Source organism: Furipterus horrens, unplaced genomic scaffold, assembly GCF_987537825.1.
Source record: "Furipterus horrens unplaced genomic scaffold, mFurHor1.1.pri manual_scaffold_3, whole genome shotgun sequence".
Taxonomy (NCBI): Eukaryota; Metazoa; Chordata; class Mammalia; order Chiroptera; family Furipteridae; genus Furipterus; species Furipterus horrens.
Window position 1 is genome coordinate 120551108 of NW_028327173.1, and position 19175 is coordinate 120570282.

The 19175-nt window shown below is 42.0% G+C and overlaps 1 pseudogene; it reads right to left on the reverse strand.

The window, feature by feature from the left end:
- Positions 1–2000: 2000 nt before the first annotated feature.
- LOC150015833 (importin subunit alpha-4 pseudogene) lies at positions 2001–4621 on the reverse strand (annotated as a pseudogene).
- Positions 4622–19175: the final 14554 nt, after the last annotated feature.

The window sequence follows — 19175 nt, forward strand, 5'->3', positions numbered from 1 at the left end:
TCAATACAATAAAATAAGACAGTTATATATTTCTATTAAATACAAATTCCTAAAACTCAACAAAGATAATTTCTAAACTTTTTGCTCAATCTGGCATCCAGAATGTTGACTTAATCATCTTAGATTTACCTGAACAGAGTATCTATATATAGCAATACCTGAAGTGATTTACTTTCCTTAAAAATATTTAGAAGAAATAATTTGTTAAGGATTACATTATTTGGTACAAACTTGCCATCAGTCTATCCCCATAAACTAATAATGCATAATTCCTATGCCAGAGAGCATAGCTCTGGACAAGACAGGATTTCCATCTCTCTGTGCTATATTATTTCAGTTATAATACTTATCTATTACTATGTAATATACCACTGCCATAATTAATGTCTTAAAACATTAACAATCATTTATTTTTCTCATAAATCTGCAACTTGGGCAAGGTTTGGTATGGGCAGGTTATCTCTGCTCATGTAACATCAGCTGAAGCAAATTATCAGGGACTCTCAGCTTTCGAGATGCATAGTTCCACGGCTGGCAAGTTGATATGAGCAGCTGGATGGGATATCAGCTGTTGTTGTAAATCATGGGTTTTAGTTTCCACTGATTCTTCCCCAGAATCATGGTAGTTATGTTCTAAGAACAAGAGAACCAATTTGTGACAGTAAGAGATATATATATTTGATCTCTAGCCCAGCTTTGGCCAGAACTCTTAAAACCACTGTAATTTCCTACACATGGATGATGGGCATATCTTTTGTTATAATATGTGGATTTTGTCCCCAGCTCCTAAAACACCTACAAAGCAATAAGGGTGAAAAGAGAATCTTTTGTTATTCATATCTAGCACCTTCCAACCACACCAGAGTTAATGCTAATAAAGTACTTCTGGAAAGCCCCTAAGGATGGAGGCCATGATAGCCAGAGAAACAAACCATGTGATTAGAAGATTCGAACTTTTAAGGCTACCCACCTTCCAAGGAAGTGAAAAGGGATAGAAGCTGAGCTAATCACCAACAGTCAATAATTTAATCAACCATGTCTATGTTGAAGCCTACATTAAAAACCCTAATTAAAGGGGTTCAGAGAGTTTTCTTTTTTTTTTTTTTTTTATTATTTTAAAAATTTCAAATTTATATTTTCATTAATAAATAACTGGGTCAGACAATTTACCAAAAGCAGTGACTTCACATAGTTAATACCAGATTTTGCAGAAGTACTTAAAGATCACTGCAAATCAGGTTTATGTTAAATAACTGCAGATTATTCCTCTATACAGATCCTGTCTGAATCTTTTAATATGTGAATATGCTCTTAGAGTAAGATCTGAAGTAACTTTGCCAATACTCAAAGAATGAAGTTATATGACACTTCTTAATAGTTGCTGGTTTGCTGCCAGCCAACCACATTATCAAAAGCACTGGTTACTAAGTAAAAAATATTTTAAGACTCGTCGTCCTCGTCGTCGGCAGCTGTCCGTCTCGAGAGACGATGGTGTAGCTTCTTAAGAGTCTATCTGCACCGCCGAGAATGGCTGTGCAGTCCGACTCGGGAGTGACATGGTAGTATCTGTCTCCTCCCGTGTTGAATCGACATCTTGCGATGACGCTGGAGTGTCCTCTCCAGTGAAGCTGAAGCTACAGAGCCTGGGCAGGGTGATATGGAGGGTCTGCTGTTGCCCATGCAGCAGACCCCCCCCTCTCTTCGCAGCTGAAGGGTCCAAGGGAAAGACGGAGTCAATACAGCTTGGCTTCAGGTGCGCCGCAGGAGTTGCCGGTGTTGACTACAACGTCAAACCGCCTTAGGGACTCCGGCTCCGGATTTTCTGTCGGGGTTTACTCCCTTAGCCTTTCCCCTGAAGAGGTATGCCGCAAGGCAGCGGAGGTTTTTTGGAGTCAGAGTTTTCCTTCTCTGATGTGCCCTGACTGGAAGATCGAACCAGCGACAGCTCTCAGGCCGACGCTCAATCCACTGAGCCAAACCAGCCAGGGCTTATATTTTAAGACTAAATTACAGTAAACATGAAAGCTCCACAGTCTAAACCCAATATAAATCAACCATATCCAATTATCAATTAAAAATGAAAATATTAACTCCTGAAAGCTAAAAGCAAGATTTTTTTAAATCACCAATGAGTACTTTAGACCCTTTTTTTTTTTCTTTACAGTCAGGGACTCTTGCTTTCAACTTAAACAGAAGTTCAAGTCCATAATAGGTTGCAGCTCAGGTAAAATACCATGCACAACATTTGATGACTTCAAAACAGCAGGAACACACAGGCTGAAGTGAGTGGTCAAATAGGGCTTGCTGTTCTCAAAAATTAGGTATAATGGTGAAAGCATTACCATCCGTAGCTAAAGTTCTTCCTCCAGTCCTCGCTTCTGAGGCAGATAATAAACACATCAATTACTCGTAGATGAAGTACAGTTTTTTAAAACTTATCTGTTTAATCAATAATCAAGGTTCGTTTTTAAGTTACTTTTTTATGTCAGTTCCACCAATGAAAATCATTTGGCTTGTACTTTAAAATCTATTTTTCCACATAAAGAATATGAAAATATGTTTGTGGAGGACAATGATGGAGGCTCAGATCAGGCTGCACCTCTATTTAAAGTCTTCCAATGTGTATATACATCATACCAAAGAGTCTTGATCCACAGCGCACCATTTTCCAAAGGAATATTAAGTGGACAGCTAACATGCCACCACTATGGAATATTCTAAACTGGAGATTGCAGTTGTCATTGTGTGGCACCAGGGAACAGGGAATAATAAGGTGGTTGAAATCGTTAAGGAGAATTCTAAAACAGTTTAGGAAATCATGCATATGCATTTACAATCCATATGATAGTGACTTTTGGCAACTGCAAAGTGACTGAGACATGACTTGCTTTAGAAGCATCAAAACGAAGAAGAGGCATTTGTGTTTCGGAGCCTTTTGTTGTTGTTCTGTCATTTGGTAGCCATCTGGTGGTGCTTCATTGAATGCAGGAAAGATGCTGAAATCGGCTGAACTCAAAAATTAAATTCTTTTGTCTGAAGGTTGGCTGTTGGGTCAAAATTATAAGTACCTCCTTGTGTTGCTTCAGGAATGAGGCTAGGATCTTCATCAATATCATCACCAGAGAAATACTGATCTATGATTTCAAATGCTAATTTATATATGTCTTCATTTTCATGTTGCTGTAAAACTTCAATTTTCTCCAAACCTCCACATTCTTCTATTATTTCAGCTATTGTGCTTGCTTCATCACCAGCCATTATCAGAATGTTTTTCAGACCATCTAGAACCACTTGAACGACTTGAGAATCTTTTACTGACAGTAAATTACAGAATGGTGGTATTACATTCTGCTGTACAAGGTACTCAACTTGATCTTTTCTGCCACTTATTGTCAAGTTGCTAATTGCCCAAGCAGCTTCTTTTTGTGTTCCAAAGTCCCCCTTAGCAAGCTGATGAATAATCATAGGGATTAGCCCAGCATCAATTACAGCCTGAACTTGCTGCTGGTTGCCTGCTGTTATGTTGGAAAGGAACCACACTGCTTCCTTATTTATCTTCTCCTTTGGGTGTGACAAGAGATTTGGGAAGTGTGACAGGACATCACAGTTGAGAACAACCTGGGTCTGCTCATCGGTGCCAGTCACTATGTTGCCAACTGCTCTGAGTGCTGCTGTTTGAACTTTCACTTCCTGGTGGCTCAGAAGGGGCACAAGAAATGGTACAACTCCTGAATCAATAACCATCTGTATCTGCTCATTACCTCCATCTGTCAGGTATGACAGAGCCCAAACAGTATCTACAAGAATATTTATGTCCGTATGGTATATGAGGACACATAATGCTGGCAAAATCTCCTGAACTGTCTCCATAGGCGGTGGGGGGTCCTTATTCCTGCAGAGATTGACAATGACCCATGTGACGTTCCGAAGGAAGGTGATGGGAATGGAGGGATTGATGAAGGACAGAAGAGGTTTGACAACTCCCAGTGATATGACATAATCTCTACATTGAGAACCATCACCTATAATGTTTCCCAAAGCCCATACTGCTTGTTCACAAACATTCTGATGCGGTGAATGAAGAAGTCTCAGAAAAAGAGGCACAGCATTAGACTGTACAACAGCTTGAGTCTGGGCAGAAGTTCCTGATGCTATATTAGTTAATGCCCAAGCAGCTTCAAACTGTAATGAAGGGTTATCATCCCTTTCTAGACATCTGACTAGAATTGGTAAAATCACAGATTTTATTAGGTCATCAATTGGTGGATTTCTGTCACTGGATAATAGTTTCCTTGCAGCCTGGACAGCACTCAGTTGGACCACTGGGTTATCACTTGTGGCATTCTGCAATATAGCTTCTAGGGTTACATTTTGTGCTTTAAAATCAGCATCAACATCTGAATCTTCTAAACTTTCTTCTTGGGGAACATTCCTTTTTTTTAGTAAGTGTTCATCTCTTTTGTTCTTTCGCAATTCAACTGTCACTTCATTTCTGTGTCTTCGCATTGTTTCCACATCGCGACCCTTGTTCTTAAAGCTCTTGATGCGGTGGTTCTCCAAGCCGGGATTCTCGGCCATGGCTGTGCGTGGCTGCGGCGGTTACTCCTTCGGCGGCGAGTCTTGGTGCCCAGAGAGTTTTCTAATTGCTGAATACATGTTGTTGCTGGAAGGGTGATACTCCTAGAAAGGGCATGGAAGCTCTGTACCCTTTCCCCAAACTCTGCCCAATGCATCTCTTCCATTAGGCTGTTCTAGATTTGTATGCTTTTATGACAAGTTGTTAATAGTAAGGAAAATGTTTTCCAAAATTTTGTAAGATGTTCTAGAAAATGATTGAACCTAAAGAGGCGCTCATGGAAACCTCCATTTGTAACTTCTAAGAAGGATGCACAGGTAACAACCTGGACTAGTAACTGGCATTTGAAATGGGGGGAGGGTGAGTCTTGTAGAACTGAGCCTGTGGGATCTGATGCTATCTCCAGTTATATAGAGTTGGCATTAAGTTAAATTGTAGGAAACTCATATGGTATGACAAAACTATTCCATATCGGGAAACTCTCCAATACACATTTGATAATCAGAAGTGAAGTATTCAGTGAGTTGCATATTGAGAGTAGAGAAGACATACAGGAGTCTTTCCAAAACAACAGAAAGTTTCATAAATAAATAAATGATGTTAGTTATTTACAGAATTCTTCTGATGCTTCAAATTATTGATCTGTTAAGATAATCCCAATAATTATTTGATCTTTTCATTCACTGGCATAAAAACATTGGAACTTTACTCTCTAGAATATGAAATAATAGATGATCATAATTCCTTAGTAAATTCAGTTAGGGTTCAAACAAAAATTTTTGTAGTGACATATGAATGCAACTTTGGTATATCTCAGCACCATTGAGAAATATCATGTTCTCACTAAGTGAATGTATTTTGAATTAGTTGTGGTACAGACATAATTTGTTGCATTTGATTAATGATATTGTACCACTAAATATTTAAGTTATTTTTAAATGTGAAAAAAATATTATGAATACATGGCATAATTAAATAACAGTTTGTATGTGACCAAACTAATGTTAATACATATATTCAAGTTTACATTTTAAATTTCCAACTGAGAAGGAAAACTCTGACTCCAAAAAACCTCCGCTGCCTTGCGGCATACCTCTTCAGGGGAAAGGCTAAGGGAGTAAACCCCGACAGAAAACCCGGAGCCGGAGTCCCTAAGGCGGTTTGACGTTGTAGTCAACACCAGCAACTCCTGCGGTGCACCTGAAGCCAAGCTGTATTGACTCTGTCTTTCCCCTTGGATCCTTCAGCTGCGAAGAGAGGGGGGGTCTGCTGCATGGGCAACAGCTGGCCCTCCATATCACCCTGCCCAGGCTTTGTAGCTTCACTGGAGAGGACACTCCAGCGTCATCGCAAGATGTCGACTCAACACGGGAGGAGACAGATACCGGTTATAAGCTCATCCGATTGGCGAAGGAAACGAGCGCCAGGGGTCTCCTCTGATGGTGGGAGGGGTCATTGCACCTCACTGGACAGCTACCGCCCGCCTCAAGCTGGGCAGCCCCCAGCCAATTAGGTGCCGTCTCGCCATGGCTCGCCTGCCCCACTGGGTGCGTGGGGATCAGAGAGGCGTCTCTCGAAAAGTGGGCCACAAAACACCCGCACCAGGCAATTCCAAGCAAAAAACAAGAAAGAAGCCTCCAGCTCTTCGCCTCGCTAGCTGGAACATCAGGACCATGTGTCCCGGACTTACTGCAGACCTTCCGGGGATCAATGGTGCCAGGAAAACCGCCGTTATCGACAGGGAACTGGCACGACTAAACATCGACATTGCGGCTCTACAGGAGACCCGGTTGGCCGACAACGGAAATATCAGAGAAACCAACTACACCTTCTACTGGCAAGGGAAGTCTCCGGACCAACCAAGACAGCACGGTGTTGGGTTCACTGTGAAGAACACGCTTGTTAACTCCATAGAGCCACCCACAGGAGGCACAGAGAGATTACTTACCCTCCGATTGTCAACAACTTTCGGCCCAGTCAGCATTCTTAGCGCGTATGCCCCAACCCTCTGCGCCACCACCGAAGAGAAAGAACAGTTCTACCATGCACTGGACGAAGCGTTATCCAAGATCCCCAGAAGTAACGCTCTTTATCTCCTTGGAGACTTCAACGCAAGAGTAGGAGCCGACCACATGGCCTGGCCCACCTGCCTCGGAAACTTTGGGAGAGGAAAGATCAATGAGAATGGTCAGCGACTGCTTGAGCTTTTGTGTCACCACGGCCTGTGCGTGACAAACACATTCTTCAAGTGCAAAGAGATCCACCAGGTGTCATGGAGGCATCCCCGCTCCCGCCACTGGTACCAGCTTGACCTCGTCATCACCAGAAGAACGGATATTGGCAGCACCCTCCTCACCCGCAGCTACCACAGTGCAGACTGCGACACGGACCATGCCCTCGTGGTAAGCAAGGTGCGCATAATGCCGAAGAGGTTGCACCATTCCAAGATGAAGGGTCGCCCACGCATCAACACCAGTTGTGCCAGCAACCCAGTTAAGACCCAGCAATTCATCAACAGGATGGAAAATGCACTCGGCGAGGGAATGGCGGCAGATGACATTATCGAATCCAATTGGTCACGTCTCCGCGACGCCATATACAACTCCGCCATTATTGCTTACGGGAAGAAAGAGCGGAAGAACGCTGACTGGTACGAGGCTCACTGGGAAGAAATGGAACCCATGATCGAGGCTAAGAGGAAGGCCCTACTGGCTTACAAGGCCATGCCCACTCCCAGTACACTTCAAGCTCTACGGGCTGCCAGGAACAAAGTCCAGAAGACCGCCCGCCACTGTGCCAACACCTATTGGCTAAACCTGTGCAGAAGCATCCAGGAAGCTGCCGATATAGGCAACGCACGAGGAATGTATGAGGGTATCAAGAAGGCAACAGGCCCAATCCCCTTCAAGATCGCCCCCCTTAAGTCCAAGACAGGTGAGGTCATCACTGACCAGGAACAGCAAATGCGGCAGTGGACTGAGCACTACCTCGAGCTGTATGCAACGAGGAGCACCGTAACAGACACTGCTCTTAACGCCATCCCAGACCTACCAGTCATGGAGGAGCTAGACACCCCACCTACTGCGGTAGAGCTCGGCAAAGCCATCGACCGCCTCACTTGCGGGAAAGCACCAGGAAGCAACGGAATCCCTCCAGAAATCCTAAAGAGCGGGAAACCAGTCCTGCTACAGCCGCTCCACCATCTACTCTGTCTCTGCTGGAAGGAGGGCTACATCCCCCAGGATATGAGAGACGCTACCATTATCACCATGTACAAGAACAAAGGAGACCGCAGCGACTGCAACTACCGGGGCATCTCTCTCCTCAGCATCGTCAGCAAAGTATTCGCCAGGGTCGCTCTTGCCCGCCTGCAGACCCTTGCTTCCCGCGTCTACCCAGAGTCCCAGTGTGGCTTCAGAGCTGGCCGATCAACAGTGGACATGATCTTCTCCCTACGCCAGCTGCAGGAGAAGTGTCACGAGCAGCATAAACCACTCTACCTCGCCTTTATCGACCTCACGAAGGCGTTTGATCTGGTCAGTCGAAGCGGACTCTTCAGCTTGCTACGGAAGATTGGCTGTCCACCACATCTGCTTGCTGTGGTCATGTCCTTTCACGACAACATGCACAGCACGGTGTCCTACAACGGCGCAACCTCTGAGGCCTTCCCAGTCAGCAGCGGAGTAAAGCAGGGCTGCGTCCTCGCGCCTACGCTGTTCGGAATCTTCTTCTCCATGCTCCTCCAATACGCCTTTAAGGACTGCAGCGAGGGTGTCTTCATTCACACCAGATCTGATGGCAAGCTCTACAACCTGGCCCGTCTACGAGCCAAGACCAAAGTCAAAGAGGTGCTCATCCGTGAGATGCTCTTCGCCGACGATGCAGCCTTGACATCACACTCCGAAGAGGGACTCCAGCAGCTAGTCACTTGCCTTTCCCACGCATGCAAGGAGTTCGGACTAGCCATCAGCCTGACGAAGACGAACGTTATGGCTCAAGGCACGGGGACTCCCCCATGCATCACCATCGACGGATACACCCTGGAGGTTGTCAACGACTTCACTTACCTCGGGTCCACCATCTCGAGCTCTCTGTCAGTTGACTTGGAGATCAACTGGAGAATCGCCAGGGCAGCCACAGTTATGGCCAAACTGAACCGGCGAGTGTGGAACAATTCCAGCCTCACTGAGAAAACCAGACTGCGCATCTACCAAGCCTGCGTACTCAGCACTCTCCTCTATGGCAGCGAGATGTGGACCACCTACGCAAGGCACAAAAGGAAACTCAACAGCTTCCACATGAGGTGCCTGTGACGCGTCCTGCATGTCGCCTGGCAGGATAAGGTCCCCAACACCGAGGTGCTGAAGCGAGCCAATATGAGCAGTTTGCATGCAGTTCTTAGCGAGAGACGCCTCAGGTGGCTCGGCCATGTCAAAAGAATGGATGCAGGCCGTATCCCCAAAGACCTCCTCTACGGCGAGCTAGCAGAAGGCAAGAGGATGACAGGGCGCCCAAAACTTCGGTTCAAAGACATCTGCAAAAAGGACATGACAGAATGCTCCATCAATCTCAACACATGGGAAGTTCAAGCAGACGACCGCCTAGCCTGGAGGCTCGCGGTCAGGCAAGGTACGTCACGTGCAGAGGCTGCGCGCAACGAGGAGGCGGTCCAGAAAAGATCGAGGCGGAAGCAGCGTCAACAGCAGCAACAACAGCCATCTGCCTTCACCTGTAACAAGTGCGGCAGGGATTGTCACTCCCGAGTCGGACTGCACAGCCATTCTTGGCGGTGCAGATAGACTCTCAAGAAGCTACGCCATCGTCTCTCGAGACGGACAGCTGCCGACGACGACGACATTTTAAATAAGAAAAGAAATTTAAACTATTTTGATAGAAAAAAACATATTTTAATAAGAATTAAGATGACATAGGTGTCTTTTTGATTTATTAATATATATGCTATTACATGTCTAAGCAATATCATTAAATAGTTTCCCTATCCCTAACAACTACAAGTAAAAAGGAATTCAGAGCCTTAATAAGTGAGTAGCTTTGTACTAATATTTTGTGGCTTATACTGACTTCAACCTCAGCATTCACTAATTCAACAATTATTTATTGAACTACTAATATATGTCCCTCATTCAATAGATTCTCAGGACAAAATAGTAAACAAAACAGATGAAAACCCATGTCTCTGTGAAACTGATATTCTAATGAATGAAGACAGATAAAAACACAATGTGTAAATGAGACAGTATAGTAGGTAATAAATAGACATAATATGGAGATTGGGAGTGGTTGGATGTGGGCAGTTTTCAACTTAAATGGAATAGTCTATATAGGGTTGATGAAATATTTTTTTTAATGTTTACAAGAGGAGAGGTAGAGTTTCGTGAAGATAGCTATGAGCATTTCAGGTAGTACAACTAGAGCAAAATTCTGAGGAAAGTATGAATTAGGTATGTTTAAAGAAAAACAAGAAGAAAAGTGGCTGCAGTAGAGCAAGCAGCAGCGGAAGAAAATGAAGCCGGACATAGTGAAACAAAGAAACTGGTTACAAGAAAATTGCAAAAATGCAGGTGAAAGATTGTGAGTTTGAATAAAGTGGGTTTCAGTGCAGGTACACATAGGTTCAATTTAGCGTGTTAAATTTCAGATGTCTCTTCTATATCTAACTGAAGAGATCAATGAGGGCAGAATCTAGAGGTCAGGGGAAAGGTCCTAGTTTTAAAAATAATATATGGATGGCATGTAAAACCATGAAAGTGAATTAGGTCACCTAGGATTGAATGTAGACAGAAAAGATTTAGAAGCTGGAAAGAATGAATTTGAAGAGAATGAGTGGAAAAGGCCAGTGATAGGGAAAGAAAACAAAGCTAAGGTGCCTTAGCAGCCAAGTGAAGGAAGTGCTTCCAGAAAGAAGCGACACTATGCATCAAATGCTGCTGGTGCATGCAGTGTGATACCTGAGAATGACCAGCTATCTGTCTTACGAGTTCATGAGCCACAGTTATATGTAATAGTGTACTCCTGTATTGAAAGTTGTCAAAGATGCTAGCACTCTTGTACCAATTTTCCTTAAAAAAAAACCAGTGCTGTTGAGAGTAAGAAAAAATGATTTGTACTAACACCACTGTAAATTTATTTTAATTAATATATATATATTTTAAGTAGATGGTCTGTAGTGTGGTGACTATAATTGGAATCTGTTTTTGAGATATATGTGTAAGTAACTGTTAATACTAGTGTTTATTTCGGCACCCACTTGTATAACTTGACTCCCTGTAAATTTGAGTCCTGCCAAATTTAGGTTCTAAGGAAGCAAAATAAATACATGAGGAAAAATTTTTTGAATGCTACTGCATTCACCTTTTAAGTACTGCATGGTAACAGAGTTACGCTGATAACTATAAAAAGGAAAGGAAATCTTCTCTGCTCTCAAAAAGGGATTGAAAAATTATTTCCTTGTGTTCAAGAAAATTACCAGTTATGCAGTTTGACACAGTTCATAAAATACAGTAGAATACTTCACTTTCTCTCTTTCGGTTTCTGCAATTTAAGCTGACATTTGAGAAAATGAAGATCTGGCAGTTCTTCCTTTTCTCTGTTTTCCTTATCATAGACAAAGGCCAATTAAAGTGTTTTAACACCAGAATGTATTTTAACTCCTAGTAAAAATACAATGTTAAGGAATAATTTACTACACTGTATTTGGTTTTGGTTTTGGACAACAGTTTGGTACAGAAGCGTTAGTTTTTCATTTCATTAAGTTATAAAGACAAAAGGAGTAAGAATGATCAAAAATCAATGAGAGGAGAACCACAATGTATTTGGGTATTTATCTAAATGACAAATTATTTTGAAACACATTTTCCCAAACTGTCCCTTTTTAGCATTTTATTGAATTAAATAAATATAGTGAAATTATATTTTAAAGGCAACGATGATTAGGTGTAGAAGAATACAATTCAGGTCTTATTTTTCCATTTTTAATCAACTGAGATAAAACAATAAAAACATTTAGTTTTAAAAAGCATTAATTTTAAAAGTTTTGTTTCAAAAGGGGAGATTGCAATATGTTTTTATCTCTTTCTCTACAAATTTCACTGGGTCACCAGTAAAGATATTCCCCTGAAAATCCATAATAGCACATGGAATGAAAGAAGACTTACAATAAAATTAAGAAAATATATGGAATCATATTGTAAGGTAAACCAAAGTAGAAGTAGCTACACGGTGAGAAAACCCTGAGTAATAAGCAGTAATGGATGAGTTGGGAATTTGTGTAGTGTTTCCTATTGGCAGGATCCTGGAGAGGCACTAAACCTGAGTGAGGATTCTGGGACCCTGGGTAACTAACCATAATGAGACACAGATAGGTAGGGAAGAGAAATTAATCAAAGAAATTAATACTAGCTGTTCTCCTAATGGCATTCCCAGGCCCCTATATATAGAAAGATTGTAAGCTCAAAAACAAAAGCATTCTCTCCATATTTAAATTATCTGCCCAAGAAAGGTCAAGCCTTTCATTGTGCGCGTAGTTATCCTACAATGAAGTGTTCTGTATTTTTGCATTTGGAAGACCACTTCATGACAACATAAATTAAATTGAAGTATGAGAGTTTACACATTCTACCACACACTCAGGTCTTGCTGTCAGCCATTTCATTTAGGGCAGAGACTTACATAAAAAGAGAGAAAAATTATGTAGCCAATTATGTTATTTCATGGAGTATTTTTATTCAATTCAAAAGGTATTTGAAGAAATCCAACAGCAAAACAGAGGACCACAGTAAATAACAATTATAGTCCAGTAGACTAACAAGTACCATATGGAAAGTAAAAACTTTGAATTAACATTTAATTAGTTTACACAAAGATATTTGAGTTAATACTACATCTGTAAGAGTTGTAAAAGGGAAGAAAAATTTATGGTCAAAATGTGAAACTAAATAAGGATTTGTTTGATCAATAAATGAAGTTATAGAAAAAAGAAACCTCTAGACCTTAAAATTTGGAACATCATTTTGATCATTAGAGATAAAGGCAACTGGGGTTATATCCTAATCTTTATGGGTCCAGTCACATTACTTGGTTAACAGAGAATAATAAACACTGTTTATTGATTTTGACTTAAAAAAAAGCTAAAGATAAAACATATAGAAATATAGATATTAAATATTGTCAAGTTAAATGTGGAAAAAATTGACAACTTAAATATAATGTTAGAAATTTGAATTGACTTAGTCAACTGTAAAACATTGCAGGCTATCTTTTCTAACCTAAATCAATAAAAAATAGAAGAAAAGTAATAATAAATCACTAAATAATATATTAAAAAATAAGGAAGTTCTTTACTAGGTTTCATAAAGGATAGCTGAAAGATAGAAAGCATATCATAAAAAAAGAAAGTGAAGATCCAAAATAAACGTGGGAGGAAATAGGTAAATAAAATGTGACAGGTCTCACTGGGAGTCTGGGGTTGTGTCAGTCAACTAACAGGGTGTCAGGAGATCCACCATTGCTTTACTCCTCCTCTACCAGGCAGCAGTCAGAAACAGCATGGCAGGAAGGTGGGATCAAAAAGTCAGCACAGTATCTGCGATGGCTGCCAATCCCAGGAGAAATAGGAAAACTTTTATACAGTAAACATGGTGTCCAGCACTGTAATAGCAGGTTAATAGCTTAGCCCCAATTCATCAGTTATCTTCCACAGGACTAGAATGGAATGAGAAGGTCCCAGGTAACAGCCAAAGCAAAACTGAGTTATTCCCTCTTACTTACTGAATTAGGAGTCATAAGACACTACTACTGGTCCAAAACAGTCTGTGGAGGCTATGCAGAAAGAAAAATCTTGCCCTAAATACAACCTTTTGATGTCGGGTGGCTAAAATCCATCAACTACATGTTAACATGTTGTGTACCAGGGAATTTCCAGAGAAGGAAAACTCTGACTCCAAAAAACCTCCGCTGCCTTGCGGCATACCTCTTCAGGGGAAAGGCTAAGGGAGTAAACCCCAACAGAAAATCCGGAGCCGGAGTCCCTAAGGCGGTTTGACGTTGTAGTCAACACCGGCAACTCCTGCGGCGCACCTGAAGCCAAGCTGTATTGACTCCGTCTTTCCCTTGGACCCTTCAGCTGCGAAGAGAGGGGGGGTCTGCTGCATGGGCAACAGCAGACCCTCCATATTACCCTGCCCAGGCTCTGTAGCTTCAGCGTCATCGCAAGATGTCGATTCAACACGGAAGGAGACAGATACTACCATGTCACTCCCGAGTCGGACTGCACAGCCATTCTCGGCGGTGCAGATAGACTCTTAAGAAGCTACACCATCGTCTCTCGAGATGGACGGCTGCCGACGACGGCGACCAGGGAATTTAAGTGCCTTTTAGAAATGATGAGAATTCTCACCACCCGTACGCAGTGTGTGAACTGATGCTGTCCTGCCTCCAATGCCTCAGCTTGGTTGTAAACTCCCCGACCAGCAGAGGTTTCCAGGACACTGTATTTTGTCTGGGGGCATGGGAGGCAGCTAATCTCTCTAGGGGAGAAGAGCACCGAACTTATATCTTTCGTGCCTTTTATTGAGGAGGGGATTTGGGAGATACAAGGTCAAGACTTATGAATCATCAATAAGCTTTCAGATGTTTTAGTTACAGTTGACAGTTACTGATTATAGATATCAATATAGAGAACACAGTGACCAGTCTGTGTCAGGGTCTGCTAAACATCCTGATGCCATGCTGACATCAGGTGCAAGTCTTCATACATTTTTCACTACAGATTGTTTATAGTTAACTAAGAGATAAGAAAAGTAAAGCAAGCTCTAAAGCATAATATGCATTCTTTAAACCCAATTCCCATGGAAACCCTCTGAGTGACCTTTGATCCTGTCCAAAGCACAGCCTTTTGGTTTTCCGCTGAGACTTAGAGGCCTTCCGGGGGAGGGGGGGGTTCTGGCTCATGGCTTGGCCTACAATTCCCGAAACCACAAGGAGTGGTCTCCTATAGTTAACTCCACCCAAATTTGTACATGCAATCCATAACATTGTATAAACTGCAGTAAGACCTCATATACCAGATGGTATAATCAAGGAATATGCAAAACTTTCTACTTTTCACCCTGTATATATTGCAAAAAAACTCTGGTGGGGAGACAGATATGAGTTTTGTCTCCTGTCTCAATAAAAGCTTTTCTTTTCTCAAAAGCCAGTGCCATCATATTGGCTCTCATGTTCCTTGGGCAATAGACCCTTGATCAATAATACCACCTCCCTAAATCTCATTATAGATGAGTAATTTATATATAAGCCCTTATAGCTCTTCATTGCTCTTACTATTCACCTATCAAAATTTGCATAGGTAAAAATGCATCTTAGCATTCTACCTAGAAATTGCCACCACCAGGAATACTGATGAAATAATTGAGGAATCCAAAGTCATGAAAGAGACTAACACAATTCAACAACCAGAATCACTCACATTAAGAAAAATTAAAGTTATATAAATACATACAACATAATATTAGAATTTGCATAAGTATTGTCCTAAGAAAGATGAGAGAAGTTATTGCCTCTATAAGCTTTAAGAGAGACATACTTACAATCTAAAATTTAACAATTAGATTAACATACTAGTAACAGAACAGACATGGATGAAAAACATATAGCATGCTGAAAGGTTTAAGTTAAAGGACTATTTCAAGAAAGACCCAAGATGGAAGAGGAGTATGAGGAAGCTACACTAACCTTCTTCCAGGACCAAACTGGGATTACCAGTAAACTATAGAAAAATCATTTTGAACAACCAAGTGAACACTAGCTAGACAGAAGCCCTATAACCACAGATAGTCGGAAGAAACCACATCACCAGAATGTGACTCGTAGGGAGTGCAGAGGAGGTGTGAGAGGGCTGGCTTGGTTCCCATAGGCAGTAGTTGAAGTGATGGAGGAATATTTCAGAGGCTGGGGGTGTTCCTTGAGAAGTGTAGGTTTTAAACTCTAAGCTAGGCTCCCCAGCCTATAGTACCAGAGCCAGAAAGAAACTCAAATAACAGAGCTGTGAACAACAGCAGGGTTTCTGTCCACCTGCGAGAGACAGCTGGAGATTTAGAGAGCCTCTTAAAGGACCAATACTCCAAATTCTCTGCAGAGGGAGGGCAGAGTGAGGGCAGAGTGAACTAGAGATGTGTGAGGAGAGACTGAGCTGGTGGCTCTGGGGATGAGAACTGAAGAAACAGCCACTAGGATTCCTGTGCTGAGTCATTTTCCACACTACAGAAGTCATCTTTCTCAGGCAGAGCACTCCTCTCCAAGTGGCATCGGCCTTCAGGGAAACAATAGCATCACCCACAGGAATTACTCTGCCTCACCCTGTGGTTATTAATCCCTGATGCTGAGGAGTATAGCTGGAAGATATTCACTCTTTAAGCCTAACAGAAAGCCAGAAGGCAGAGGTAGATCTCTGGAAGCTCTATGAGACTGTAGCTGACCCTCCTCTGGGCCTGGTGCTGGCAAAAGCAATTCTTACTATGCAGCCTGGTTCTTTCTGCACATACTCAGGCCCAGAAGAGGAACCTCAAAATGATCTTATGCCTTTATTGTCATAAATATTTGACAATGGAGGTAAAAACATACAATGAGCTAAAGATAGTTTATTCAATAAATGGCAGTGTTGGGAAAACTGGACAGATACATGCAGAAAAATGAAATTGGACCACCTTCTTACACCACACACAAGAATAAATTCAAAGACTTAAATGTTATATGGGAAACGATAAAAATTGCAGAAGAAAACATAGGCAGAGAGGATCAAAGATGGTGGAAGAGTAAGTGGAAGCTACACTAATCTCCTCCCAGGACCAGTCTGAATTTACAACTTAATTTTGGAGAAATCATCTGGAATAACCAACCGAACACTAGCTGGAGAGAAGTCTTATAACGACGGAGAGACAGAAAAGGCCGCTACATCACAACGTGACTGGTAGGGAGTTCGGAGACGTGGAAGGGCTGACTAGGCTCCCACGGGTGGCAGCTGCAGGGACCGAGAAACAGCTCAGAAGCTGGGGGTTCCCCCTGAGAAGGGAAGGGTCTAAACTCCTAGTTGGGCTTCCCAGCCTAAAGCAACAGAGTGGAAAGTAAAATAGTATCCAGCTGTGAAAAGCAAAAAGCCACAGGGTTTCTTGCTAGCCAGAGAAAAACACTGGGAGAAAAAGAGCTCTTAAGTGGATCACATATGAAAATATTTTGGCCCCCACTTACCCTGAGCTCAAGCAGAAGGAAGGCAGAGAGAACTGGAGATGCTTGGGGAGAGTTTGGTGTGGTGGCTTTGAGGGGAGAACTGGGAGAGCAGTCGACCATGTCCCAGTGTTAACTCATCTCCAGTACCACAGGCAGGCCATTCCCCTCCAAGTGGCATCAGCCTGAGGGGAAGGAAAAGCCCTGCCTACAGGAATTAAGCTGCCACACCCATGGTCCTATTCACAGATTGAATAGATTAACAACTAAATAAGACAGACAAAGGCAGTAGATCCCTGGAAGTTTCCAACAGGCTGCCTAAGGCCAGATCTGACGCCACCAGGGGCAGACCCAAGAAGTGCAGATTATTCTAAGAAGCAGCAACAAATAAAGGGAGTCACAAAAATGGGGAGACAGAGAAACAACCCCCCATCGAAAGGAAAGGTAGAATCCCCAGAAAGAGTGCTAAATGAAATAGAGGAGAGCAAACTATCAGATATGGAATTCAAAACATGGATTATGGAGAAGCTAAATGAGCTCAGCAGAAACTACAAAGAACTCCAGGGAAACTACAAGGAACTCCAGAAAAACTACAAGGAACTTACTGAGAATTACACCAGTATGAAAAAGGACATAGAAGCTATCAATAAGAGCCAGGAGGAAATGAAGAATATGATCTCTGAATTGAAGAACACAGTAAAAGGAATTAAAAGCAGGCTAGAGGAAGCAGAAGATCGGATCAGTGAGCTGGAGGACAATGTAGACAAAAACTCACAGACAGTGCAACAAAATGAAAAAAGACTGAACAAGACTGAAGAGGCTCTAAGACAGCTGCAGGATAACATGAAACGTAATAATATCCATATCATAGGAATTCCAGAAGGAGAAGAAGAAGAGCAAGGGATAGAAAACCTCTTTGAAAAACTAATGACAGAAAACTTCCCTCACATGAGGAGAGGAAAAGTCATGCAAGTCCAGGAAGCACAAAGGGTCCCAATGAAGCCGAACCCCAACAGGCCCACTTCAAGACACATCATAATTAAAATGGCAACATTGAAAGATAAAGAGAGAATCCTAAAAGCAGCAAGAGAGAAACAACTAATAACATACAAGGGAGCTCCAATAAGGCTATTATCAGATTTCTCAGCAGGAAAAACTACAAGCCAGAAGGGAATGGCAAAAAATATTCCAAGCAATGAAAAACAAAGGCCTACAACCAATAATACTCTACACAGCAAGACTGTCATTCAAAATGGAAGGTGAAATAAGGAGTTTCCATGACAAAAGAAGGCTAAAAGACTACATCTCCACCAAACCAGCATTGCAAGAGATGCTAAAGGGTCTGCTTTAAGAAGATGAAGAAACAGAGAGAAACAGAGAGGACAGCACTATTTACAATAGCGAAGTGCTGGAAACAACCTAAGCACCCATTTGTAGATGAGTGGATCAAAAAACTGTGGTACATTTACACAATGGAGTACTATGTAGCAGAAAGAAAGAAGAAACTTCTACTATTTGCAACAACATAGATGGAACTACAGAGAATTATGCTTAGAGAAATAAGCCAGGCAATGAAAGAAAAATGCCATATGCTATCACCTATTACAGGAAACTAATAAACAACACAAACAAATGAGCAAAACTGAACCAGAGGTATATAAACAAGGAGTAGACAAACAGTAACATGGGGGGAGGGGGGAGGGAGAGAAGGGGGTAAGAAGGGGAAGGGTCTAGTCAAAGAACATGTATAAAAGACCCACATACATGAACAACTGAGTGGGGATTGAATGTGGGAGAAGGGTGGGAAAGGGTGCAGGGAAGCAAGAGGGGGAAAAAAGTGGGACGATTGCAATGAAAAAACAAACAAAAAATATTTTAGTGGGGGAAAAATGAAAATGTGAAGTATGGAAATGCCAGTTCAGTGAATATTAGAAGGACAAGGATTTTCCTTCACACTGTATATTTTTCCCCCTATCTGATCCCTCCAGAGTTTGGCATTCTAAAGAAGTAAGTAATGACATAAGTTTCTTTGCATAAAACTAATAAGACCAGTTGTTAATAGAGGTTTTTTTTTTTTTTTTTTACCAAGACATTGACTGAAATGTCATGTCTAAATGAGACAGTCATGGGTTCTGGTTGTTACCAAAAAGCCGTGAGCAACTGGGACTGACTTTCAAAGGTAATAAAAGTCCACGAGATAAAAGGCCTGGTACCGAGGTTGGTTGTACGGTCCACAGCAATCTTTCCAGGGAAGGAATGAAGGTTGTTTTTCTGAAAGATGGCTAGAAGGGACCTTAAGGCACAATGGAAAACCAGAAGGACTTGGAAAAGACAGGTGTTTACAGGCAAGGCTGAATGC